Consider the following 12786-nt stretch of genomic DNA (forward strand, 5'->3'; position numbering starts at 1 on the left):
ATTAGCTACTCCAGGAGGGATACTCATGACCGTTTGCAATGTAATGTAAGCAGTTTGGGGCTGGTTCCAGATGTGTGTCTGTCTCTTTCCAGCTACAATAGTGGTTCTAATTAGTTGTATCAGTTTTGAAGAGCTGTGTGTGTGCGTTGAAAATCCTCTGCTGCATCCATACTATATCTCAGCTACCCAGGGTGGTGTCGGCGTGCAGGAAACTACAGATCTAAACTCAGAGTCAGTGCTATCTCCCTGCAAAATAGAAGCAGGTAAGGTGCATGCACTCGGCGGGAGCAGGAAAGCAGTGTGTTGTAGCAGGAATTTCGTGTTCTGCCAGTGTCTGAACTCTGCTGTGTTTTACTGAATAAACTTGAGCAGGTTAAAAAAACCTACCTATGCCTCAGTTTCCTTATCAACCATATGGGATAATTATAGTGACCTCACATATTCACCTAACTATAAGACTTATATACATTAAAAACATTTGCCATAGAGCCAGGCATGCTTTATAAAAGGAAGATATTGCTCCCCATGAATTTATGTAATCAGTCGTTTTTAGAAACCATAAGGTCAGTTCTCAAATGAGTGTTTCTTTTTTTGTTTTTGTCTTGCTTTTCCTGAAAAATGGGTTACTGTTTAGGAGGCAGGCAGGGAAAACCAAGTCTGATCTCTACAGATAAGTGGATTCCAACACTGTAAACCCAGACTAGAATCTCTGTTTTATATTATCTAGGCCTGGATTTCCATTCTGTGTATGATTTATAATGTATTGAATCTATGTGAATGGGATCACCTGTGTATACAATATAATAAGTTAAACAAACTGATATTGGGTACTTTGTTTTCTGATGGGAGAAAAACGTTGGGAGATGAGACATAAACTAGTAAGCACAGGTCTCTGGCACCTAGGAACATAAACAAAGGTAGAAAGTAATATTGAGATATAAGTGTTAATACAGAGTCCTAGAAGGCAAAGAAAGAAGCAAGTTCAAAAGACACTCACTAGGCCAGCGCCGCGGCTCAATAGGCTAATCCTCCGCCTTGCGGCACCGGCACACTGGGTTCTAGTCCAAGTCGGGGCACCGGATTCTGTCCCAGTTGCTCCTCTTCCAGGCCAGCTGTCTGCTATGGCCTGGGAGGGCAGTGGAGGATGGCCCAAGTGCTTGAGCCCTGCACCCGCATGGGAGACCAGGAGGAAGCACCTGGCTCCTGCCTTCGGATCAGCGTGGTGCGCCGGCCGTGGTGGCCATTGGAGGGTGAACCAATGGCAAAGGAAGACCTTTCTCTCTCTCTCTCTCTCTCTCTCTCTCTCTCACTATCCACTCTGCCTGTCAAAAAAAAAAAGTTAAAAAAAAAAAAGACACTCACTGGATGTCCATATGGGAAGGGTTGCAACCACAGTGGGGAGGGTCTTGGAGACCATCTTGTGTTGTTGCTCTAGAGCTAAGGGACACAAGTTCTAGATCAGAGAAGTGATGCACCCAAGATCACACAAGAGAAGAGGTGATCATTGAGCAGGTACTCTGAATCTCATTCCACAGCTATTTTCTATTTTCCATACCCTCATTCTACCTAAGGATCTTGGATCTAAAACAGCTTGATAAATGAACCACCCCCCAAAAGACAAAAGTTCTTAAATTTGCACTGCGCTTGCATTAGAATCACTTGGTGGGATTCAGTAAACCACTGCTGGGTTCTCACAAGTGGGATCTGATTGAACAGATCCACCCCAGCATGTCTACAGATTCCCAGGTGCTGATGTGATGTCCTTCTGGAGCTCCCACCACAGCTATTACAGGGATAGAGTCAGGTGATGCCTTCTGCTCATTGGCTACAGACTTTCCAAACTGAAATAATTCTAATTCAATTGCGCCAGATTAAATAAAATGATGGAGGTGGAGAAAAGTTATTTCTAAAGAGAAAGAGATGAGGAAGGAATTCTAACAACTACTGAATATGTCACATGAATCAAATACTTCATGAGGTACTGTGGATCCTGCTGTGAACAAAATGATTATTTGGCCATTGTTGCTGGAAAGAACAATAAATAATATAGAAATTAAATAAAAAAATAAGTGATAATGAGAAGTACCAGGCAAGAAGATAAGGGAGGAAAGAGAAGTAGGGAGGTAGGGCACGCGATTTGAATCATGCGGCTGCTGAGAGGATGCAGTGAGACCAAAACAGAAGAGAAAGTCATCCTGGGATTGTCCAAGTACAGAATGTTCCAGGCAAAGAAGCAGGTCGAGGCTGTGTGAGGCAGGAGGCTGCCTCGGCTGCCAGAGGGACAGTCAGAAGGCCACTGTGGGCTAGGTGAGAAGCAGAGGACAGGGGATGGGTCACAAAGGTACAGAGGAAAGGGTTGCAAGGGAGAGAGAATGGGTCCTAGGCACTTTGAGGGTCATTGTAGAAACACTGGCTTTTATTCAGAGAGGAGAAGCCGTGGAGAGTGTCCTGGTCTGACCTGAGCATTTAACGAGGTCTCTCTGGCTACTGGATTGAGAAGACACTCAAGGGCTCCTGCTAGACAGGTAAGAAGGGAACCCCACTGATGCAGGTGAGTGAGATGCAGGCTTGTACCTTGGTGTTAGTGACAGATTCTGGGTATAGATTGAACACAGAACCAGCAGGCTGTACTGACAGATTGGTGAAAAGAACATAGGGAGGTAAGCAGGTACCACACGCACGTTTGACACCCAAGCAAGAGGAAGTAGGAGTTGCCATTTCCTGAGAAAAGCCAAGATGGTGTAGAGACTGGGGCAGGCTGTGAACCCAGTCGATGAGGAATAAATAAATCTTGTTGTTTTTTTTTTTTTCCTTAGAGATTTTATTTATTTATTTGAAAATCAGAGTTACAGAGAGAGAGGGAGAGGCAGAGAGAGAGTCTGGTGTTCCATTTCCTGGTTCACTCCCAGGAGAAGTACCAGGTACTCCCAGTTGGCTACATCAGGCAGCACTGGGTCAGGCCAAAGTCAGGGGCTTCATCTGGGTCTCCCACGTGGGCTGCAGGGGCCCTAACACTTGGGACATCTACTGCTTTTTGCAGGCACTTAGTAAGGAACTGGGTCAGAAGTGGAGCAGCCAGGACACAGAACTGCTCCCATATGGATGCCAGTGTTATCAGTCAGTGCCTTTACCCAGTGTACCACAGCGCTGGGCCCCATACATCCTGTTTGTAAAAGTGAAAAAATGTGCAGCTCGTAGAAGTTAATCCTCTTCAAGTCACACGATGACGAGGAAGATGAGTGAGGGTGAAATTCTGAGTCTGCCTGACCCAAGGCCCACGATCTCTCCATGCAGTCAACTAGCATGCTCCCAGAGAAGCAAACTGGGGAGGGAGGGGGTGACCAGCAGGCTCTCTGGTTTCCACTCTGAGCTATCATCGTTCCTCTTGCCCAAGCTGATCGAGCCTCCATCCAGAGGTCACAAACCAGTGACCTGTTCACCTAATAAGGCTTCCTGACATGTTTTGCTTGGCCCTGGAAGTTCAGAAAAAACAATCTGTGTTTGGATGCCTTTAGGCTGGGCTTGTACTTTCCAGTTCAGCCACAGTACACCCTTGGGCTTACAGCAGTGCCCTTCAGATCTTACCTGCCTGACTCCTGACAGCATAACTTGATGTTTCAACCTACAAGTTAAACCAACACACCAATGGGGATTTAGCTATATAGTAACACAGGGTGCTGGAAAAAAGAACTCAGGATGGGACATGAGGGTAACACCCAGCCTTGTCAGTTACCTTCTCTGTGACCTTGAGCAAGCTTGGCCTCCCTTTTCCTGGCTGTAAGATGGAGAGATTAACACTCATGTTGAACTATTAGTGTAAGTTCTGAATGGGAGAAGGCATATACAATACAAGCAGAGAGAACACTAACTGTGGAGTCATTATTATTATAAAGCAGGGATCAGAACACGTTCTCTGTAAAGGGTCAGCTATTTTAGTCTTTCTAGACCACACAGTCTATTGTTACTATTCAGTTCTGCCTATATAGTGTTAAAGTAGATATAAGGAGTTCATAAATGAGTGAGCACAGTAAAATAAAATCCCAACAAAACTATACGTATAAATAAAGGGGGAGGGTGGAGATTTGCCCATTGGATCAATATTTGCTGATCACTGTTCTAGAATGCTGTGATCTGACTGGTTGCATTCCCCCAAAATTCATACCCTAAAGTGATTGTGTTAGGATGTACAGGCTTTGGAGTCATGGGAACAAAGCCCTCATGAATGGGAATAGTGTTCTTACAAAAGACACTAAAAAGACTCTCAGCCCTTCCACCTTGGGAGGTTACTGTGAGCACTTGTGAGGAAGCAGGCCCACAGCAGTCATGCTCTCTGTTGGCACCTGATCTGTATTTTCCAGTCTCCAGAACTGTGAGAAAAAAAATTGCTGTAGATTATAATGTCCCTTGTCTATGGGAGTTTTTAAAAACAGCCTAAGATATAAGCTTTCACAGTGCTACTTCCAAATCTCTGCCTTCCTCCTTCTGCCCTATCAGTGCCTCCCTTCCCCCATAAAGCCCTCTGTGATGGCCAACAATTATTTCATATTCCATAAGCTTTAAGGTGACATCACAATGATACCAGCTGTTGATAGTGTCCCTTCAGAAACGAAGAAGGAAAAATCCTCAGTGGTCTCGTTTAATATAAAACAGGGCACTGGGAGTGGTGAGTCCCAGGAGGTGAGGTGCCCCTAGCAAGGTCAGGCTGTCTTGCGACGGACACCAAGCAAGCGTTGCCTGAATGGTGTTCATCCCTGTACTCCTGGGGTCTCAGGAAGCTGAAGGCTTGTAGAGGGAAGCTGCTTCTCTCCAGCAGGATCAAGGACTCAGAGCCGGACGGAGGTCTCCTGAGTGAAGCCTGCTTTCCAGCACCGTGACAGCCTTGGAGGAAACAGGAAGACTTCTACGCCCCTGGCATTGGAGGGCCCCTGAGCGAAGCTACAGCCACGTTTCCCCTCCTTTGTCCTAATCAGGGCTTTGATTTGCAGGCCGTGAGGGAGAAGCTTCTGGGTTGTTCCCACTGGACTATTTTTGGAGCTGGCATCAGAGTGGAGGGCAGGGAGTCAGCAGTTGGTACCACTGGGCAGTGCTGAACCGGGCCTCTGCGTAAGCCCTGCAGTGGACTGAGGTCATTTCCTCTCACACATCTGCAGAGTGAGGCCGCACAGGGACTCTGCACAGGAGCAGTTAGGGAGGAAGCTGACGTCTTCATTTGCCTTGAGGAATGCTTTTTCCTTCTTTCTTTCTTTTTCTCCACCTACTTTTCATCTCAAAGTATCTGAAATTAAATTTCAAAAGAACTTGTAGTTTTGGGGAAGGACAAAACAGAGTCCACATTAATTAATTAACCAAAGCCTAGAGAAATCAAAGCTGCTGAGCTACCCATTGAGATTTACTACTCCTTTAATGGTTTCACCAAGGTATTCCAGCTTGTTTCCAATCCATGAAGAGCAGGCTCATGGTCATCCCACCTCTCCAACAACTCCATGGGCAACAATCCTAATCGTGTGGTATTGGGTGAGGCCGGTTAATAAGGAAGGATATATCCTGTGCTGTTCTGTGTCACTCCTCAGAAGAGTCATGGAGTCACAGAAGACACTATGCAGTGCTCTTCCCTGGTGCACAGGCTGGACAGATGCAAACATAGAAGGGTCTTGCACTTGGTTTCCTGCTCTACTGTCACTGTCTTGAAATTCTTTATAATTTTTAAGCAAGTGACACAAATTTTCATTTTGCAATGGACCCAGCGAATTGTGTAGCCAGTCTGCTCTTGTGCTTCTAAAACGGTGCCTCTCAACCTTTTTGTTAATTTTTGTCATTCCAATGAGTCTTTTAAGCATTTTGTCTGATCTATCATGCCATGATATTATAATATGCTTAAACTGTATTTCTCTTTACATCCTTTGTATACATCTGTGTTTCATACATTAAACTAGTGAGTTTTTTAGTTCCCTCCAAGAACCAAATTTTCTCTGACTTGGGAATGATTTTGTCCCTGTTGGTGATGTATTGTTTTAAATCTAGAGAACCACATTCCAATCCCAAGTACCCACCCTCAGGCATGAAAGTAATAAAAACAGTAGTAGGTATACGTTATTCAACTACGCACAATTCTAATGTTACATATGTTACCTCATGTAATGTTCCAAAAAGAATACTATTCTAATACCCATTCTACAAATGAAGAAACTGAGACATTTAGAGTTTAAATAGCTTGTCCAAGGGCAGTCACATAAAGAATGGCAGGCCTGGGATTTGAACATAGGCTTTCTGGATCCAGAATCCCTTGAACTGCACAAGTTCAGTTGCATGTGTTGAGCACGCCCTTGAACCTTCCTACACCCAAGAAGTTACAGTACCACACTGGTGGAAGGAGGTCCTGTTCAGACAGACAATGCGATAGCTCATTTGTACAAGCTGATAGCTCTTCACTGGCATGCAACCCTCTGTAAAAGCAAAAGCTCTACTCAGCCAGACAATGCAGTTTTCATGGTTCTAATATGTGAAAAATTAAGCTTTCGAGGTAAGATAGGTATGGATTTACAAACAAATATTTCCAGATTTTCTCCTTGGATATTAATGAGCCAATTCCTCTTTTCTCTTTTTCTTAAAAATGATATGTGTTCAATAAGAAGAATCATGAGTTTGGGATTGTAACCACATCTTGAAGCTAGCTTTTTTTCAGAAAGAAGAAAAGGAAATGATCCCCTACATTTCTACCAACTCAAATACTAATAAACCTTCTGAAAAATATAGACAGAAGCCACATAAACATAAGCAGAGCAGTTTTGATGAAATAATTTTACCCAAATTTTACTACAGGGTTTGTAACCATAAAAGGTCACAGGGGAGAAGCAGGTACTACAAGTGGATAAGGTTAGGCAAAGGCTGAGAGTGGAATAAAATGCACTAAAATTTTGGCTTGTCAGACCAAAAGAGCTTACGAAGAGTTCATTGCTGCTGGCTGTCACCACCTGGGAATGTAGGCCCAGTGCCCACCAGGTATCCTGACTTTTTTCAAAAGAAAATGAAGAACCATGCTCTCATGTGTGCTCTGCTGATTTGTAGATGTGGTCACCGCTGACATGGGAACACACAGTGGAAGCCCTTATAATTCCTAATGCTCTATGCGACCTCCCCTCCCATTGGTGTTGTAGGCACAACTTGTGACTTGCTTCCAGGTAATAGACTATGACAAAGGCAAAGAGATTATCCACATGTAATTAAGGTCTCAGGTCCCAATTATGACTTACTCAAGGGGCAGATGATGATGATGAGGGAGACTAACTTAATCAGTATAAAGTTCCTCCCTGGGGTGAGCTAAGGTGAGCAGCCACAATGGAGAAGCCCATGGGTCCAGGAAATGGGCCACTAGGACTTGAGAGAATGTCCAGGTTCCAGAGACCAAATGCCATGGTCCTCAGTTATACAGCTGGTAAGCTGACAAGAAATGAATTCTGCTAACCCTCTGAATGAGTTGATTCTTCCTCACTGAAGCTTCCAGGTGAGGCTGCAGCCAAGACAACCCCATGATGGCAGCCTAGAGAGATGCTGAACAGACCTTGCTAAGCCAGCCTGGACTCCTGAGCCATATGAGAGAATAACTGCGTGTGGCTGAGTGTAAGTAGTAGATGCATAATATAACAGGTGGTGCACATTTGCTACTGTGGGTAAGACTCTGCTTGGAATGCCTGCTTCCCAAATGGGAGTACCTGGGTTCCAGTCTCAGCTGGGATTCCACATCCAGCTTCTTGCTAATGCACAACTTATGAGGCAGCAAGTGGTTCAAGTACTTAGATCCCTGCTACTCATATAGGAGATCTTGATCAAGTTCCTAGCTCCCGGTCTCTGCATGGTCTAATCCAAGTTATTGTGGTATTTGGGGAGTGAATCGGCGTCTGGAAGCTCTTTCTCTGTATGTGTCTGTTTCTTTCTCTCTTACAATAAAAAGTGAATCTTCCTTAAAAAGAAAAGCTAATAACAATGTTTTATACAAATATTAAAAAATATTTTGCAGGCCAAAGAAACCTGAGGGAATTATGTGGCCTATAAACAATCATGATGTGATATATGATTGTGGCATGCTTGTCAAACATAGCATATTATCTGAGGTGTTAGTTGTTAGGGGACAAAAGACACGGTGGTGAGAAAGAGATAAATCTCACAGTTTAACACCTTGTCACAACCTGAGACTGTGGAAAGATAGGTCCCTGGGAGAACCAAATACCAGCATCACATGGCATCCTCACAAAGGCTGAAGTTACTATGTTACTATCTGATCTGCTCACCTTCTGGAAGAATTGCCTAGTATCCTGTCTGTTTCTTCAGGGTTGCTTCTATCTGCACTTTGATATAAAAATTCTTCATCAATGATTCAAAGTTATCTTAAAAATAGACCAAAGTGTTGATTTTGCACCCAAGTGATAAGAGAACTAGGCTTGTCTTTTTAAGTTTCATGGTATTTATACACCCTTTAAATTTTTTTCCAATCTTCCAACTATTAGAGTTCTCCTAGATCAAAGGTTACAATGGTGACTGGGACATAAGAGGTGTGGTTTGTCCAAGTACTGTGGTCTTTGTGTCTCCCCAAATTCATGGGCTGGGAATCTTGATTCCAGTTCCGCCATGTTGGGAGGTAGGGCCATAAACCATTATATAATGGGCTTGCAGGATTGGGTTCCTTGTTTTTGCTCTACACAGAGATCATCTATTTTTTGCTTTCTTCCTTCCACCATATGAAGACATAGCAAAAAAATCCAGGCCAAATGCCAGCATCTTGATCTTGAACCTCCAGCCTGAAGAATGTGAGAACTAAGTTTCTGGTCCTCAAACATTTTTCCAGTTTCAAGTATCCTGTTTTAGCCGCAGAGAACAGACTAAGACGCCAAATAAGATGTCCTCTGAGAGAGGGACATATCCTCTGCACTTACCTGTGAACAACACTGACAAGGTATGGAGACCTCTCGAAAGTCAGAATCAAGCTTGTAAAATGCAACATGAAACCATCCATGTAACTCTGTGGGCTCCCATAACCTCACCTAATTCTTGTTTGATCTCAAAAATAAAAAACAAACCAAAAACAAAAATTCAACTGTCCCAAGTGTTTTTACAGCTATTCCCCACCACACAAATAGCTTCTCAGCAGTTCAGGCAGAATGATCTTCATGAAACATAATTCAGGTCATAAGTGGCCAATGGCTTCCTATCATGTTCTGGTTAAAATGCCAGCTCCTTACCCACTGTCTTCTCCTAGTACTCCCACCCCCATCTCTAGGCTCAGACCGCACACTCTTTCTGTCCACTTAGCTTGTTGTACTCCCTCCCTACCTGATGACTTTGTATTGTAATGGTCACCTGCCAGGATATCCTCCCCTGGATCTTCCAGGGTCTGTTCCCTTGCTTCAGTTAGGTCTCTGCTCAGGTGTCAGCTTCCCAGAGAGGCTTTCCAATCATGTCATCTACCTACCCCAATAGCCTCGCAGGCCTCTTCCCTCTCCATTTATTTGTTCAGCTTTGTGTTTTTTTTGTGGTGCTTACCACCAGCCCTATTCCCCCGTATCTCAGCAGTATATTGAAGAGCAAATATCTGTAGAATAAATTACTGTGTGAGATAAGAAGATTGTGTCAGGCATCAGAGCATCTCTGTACTATAAAATGTAATGTTTCTATAGAAGGAAACTACAATCAATCAAATACCAGCGCTGGCAAGCAGTCAGTACTCACTGGTATGAGCATATCAGGAATTGAAATATATAAATGTTTCTATGCCATTTGGTAAATTAGTGACTGATCTGAAACTCCCAGCTGTCCTCCATTCTGTTGAGCCTGTTGACTTCACTACAATCCCACAATTGAACTATGACCTTTGGCAGAGCTGAGGGTCTCCAGCTTTTGCTCAAGAACTTTGGCCAGCATTCAGATTGGCAGGTACCTGAGCTACACTGTTTATTAAATATTTGAGATATGATCCTCTGATGGCAGTTGTGCTACTGAAAGAAGATGGCACACAAGGAGACATCTACTCCCCTACTAGGGGAAGTGAGGATGAGCAAGGAATCAAAGGAAATGAATTTAAAAAGCTTCCTGAAGCCAAGAGCAGCTATCTTTCAACGTGGTGAAGTAAAATTTGCCCTGTCATCCCACTTGAGGAACAATAAATGGGAAATCTGGAAAATAAATACAAAGCACACACTTGCTCTTTGCACTACCAATACCACATGAAGAACAGAGTAATTATGTATTCGAATATCATTGCTGGGAAAAACTCAGTGTGACCCAAAGTTCAATACTCAAACACATTGGTTCCAGGCGAGATTGCCTTTCATGGTGGTATACCCTTTCTCCTTTACTGCCTGGCTTCCAAAGGAAACCAGATACTGCTCCTACTTACCAGAATGGGACCTAATAAGGGCGTCTTCTTGATTATAGAGCTACAAGGATCAGCACTTTCTCTCTTGCTCACAGAAACCACATAAAATGAAACAACAGAAACCTGTAAGTTTCCCCTGCCAATCACTCTGGCCTGGCCATGTGTACATGACTAGAAACAAGTTTCTAGATGAAGGAGAGTGACTAGAGAGAAACGAGATGATGTCAGCACCATCTTTATTTTCCTTGATGTTGCCTCTCCCAGGTCCAGATGGACCCAAATGGTCTCACATCTTGGCTCAGCCCCTACAACTGCTTTGCCAACTTGACCAGAAACATCTACTCTTCTCTGGGGAGGTGAGTAAGTGGATTAAAAACATATCAGCAGGGGTGGGCCTTGAGCCTAGCTGTTAATACACCATATCTCATACAAGAGTGTCTAGGTTTGATTCCTGGTTCCTCTCCAAATGCCAGCTTCCTGCTAATGCAGATCCGAGGAGGCAGTGGTAACGGCTCAAGTGATTGGGTTCCTGCTACTCCTCTGGGAGACCTGGAATGAGTCCCTGACTCCTGGCCCTGGTTTTGCCTCAGCCTCTGCTGCAAGTATTTGGGGAGTAAATCAGCAAGTGGGAATTTTCTCCTCTGTAAAGTTTCTTCTATCATTCTCTCACTCTGTCTATCACTATCTCTTTCTTAAATAATAGCAATTTAAAAAAGTAAAAAAGCCAACATTTTCACACCCAGAATCTGGTAGCCCAGCTCCTAAATCTAGACTTCTGCTTGGGTTCCAACTCCCCATTTCTTATCTTGAGTTTTGTTTCTCAATCCAATAGATATGTCATGAGCCAAAAGAATGAGTCGAGTTTGAAGGTTCTTCCCTCTCTCCAGTTCACAAAATTCCTCACTCCTTTCCTATTTCGGGTCATGGTACTGAGATGTTGGCCTTGAGTCAGTGCTAAATAAATAAATTTTCCCTTGGGACTGAAGATTTCATTCTAACTCCTGGATCTTATATCTAAGACCCTTTATGTGACCTGAATTACTTTTTATCACTTAAATGAGATGAAAACCTTAACACCAGGTGAGATTTTCTGCAACACCACTCACCCCTCACCTAGACTGCCTGCTGCTTGTGCTCTGACGTCCAGAGTGAACTTTCTGCTGACTTGCTGGTTCAGGCTTGTCTTTTGGAGCTTGGAGCTTGGGCCCTCAGCTACTGCTACTGGGATCAGTCCCTCAGTCCTGTATCATCTGCCCTTTCCTGGTATGTAGGTTCCACAACCTGCTCCTAACTCCATAAATTCCTTGTCAACATCTTGCCTCTAAAACACTGAACATATATTGTCCCATTGTCCCTCAACTCCTCTCATCTGAACCATGAGATAGTCTGCTTGGATTGACAAAATATGCCCTGAGGATTTTTGCCAATTGGGAGGGCCTCAAACTGGGTGTGATTTATTTCTTACAACCTCATACCTGAAAAACCAAAATGGAAGATATGTTCTCCCTACCATGTGTAATTGTGCAGCTCAACAAAAGCTGTTTTCCTCTTGGTGGCCCAGACTTAACTTTTTATTTGCTCCATCTTGTTACAATAAAATGTGACTCTTGAGCCTTTTGCTTTCAATATATTTATTTAAGAGGATTTTGCTCCATTATGTAAAATAAAACAAAAAAGATCCGTTGCAGGGGGGGCGGGGGGGGAGGTGGAATGTAACATAAGTCCATCATTTAGTAAGCTTTTCCAATTATATCTATTTGATTCTGACTCTCTGCCCAGATGTGAATGGAAAGTTTTTTTTTTCCATTTAAAAAGAAAATATCTTTCATTGAAAATAGTGCAAACCAAAAGTGTTTTTTTTTTCTCTTTGTCTAGCCATCTTTACTCTCTTTATCTCATAATGACCTTTCCCCAACATATTTTTCTGTTTCTCTTTGGTGCCCAGTTTCTAAAAATAGAGTGGCTAGTGGATCTTGGATATAGGGATAATATTTTTACTTCACTGGTACATACAATCAGGAAACATATTTCTGTTTATACTCTTAAAATCAGTTGAGAGCTGTAGATGAAGCCACGTTCTGTCAGCACATTTTTTTTTCAAACCTGGAAAATGTAACAAAATCCAAAGCAGCTGTAGGAAGTAGAATTTATACTCCATTTGCACTCGGCAGGAGGAGAACTAACAAGAGGTAACAGGATAGTTTCCACATGAAAAAGTTACCAAGAATTTAACCTGTAATGAAAACTCTGATAATCTGCAGGAATGAAAGATGCTTGGATGATGGGTTTGGGGTTTTTCATGAGTTCAAAGGATCTGGTTTTCCCTATAAATGCTACACAAGAACAAGAGACGTCCATGTGGTCGTTGTTATGTCTGATAGCCAACAAAAGTTCAGACTTCATCTTTAAGCCATTAAAGG

This window comes from Lepus europaeus, chromosome 18 (assembly GCF_033115175.1).
Source record: "Lepus europaeus isolate LE1 chromosome 18, mLepTim1.pri, whole genome shotgun sequence".
In the NCBI taxonomy this organism is placed as follows: Eukaryota; Metazoa; Chordata; class Mammalia; order Lagomorpha; family Leporidae; genus Lepus; species Lepus europaeus.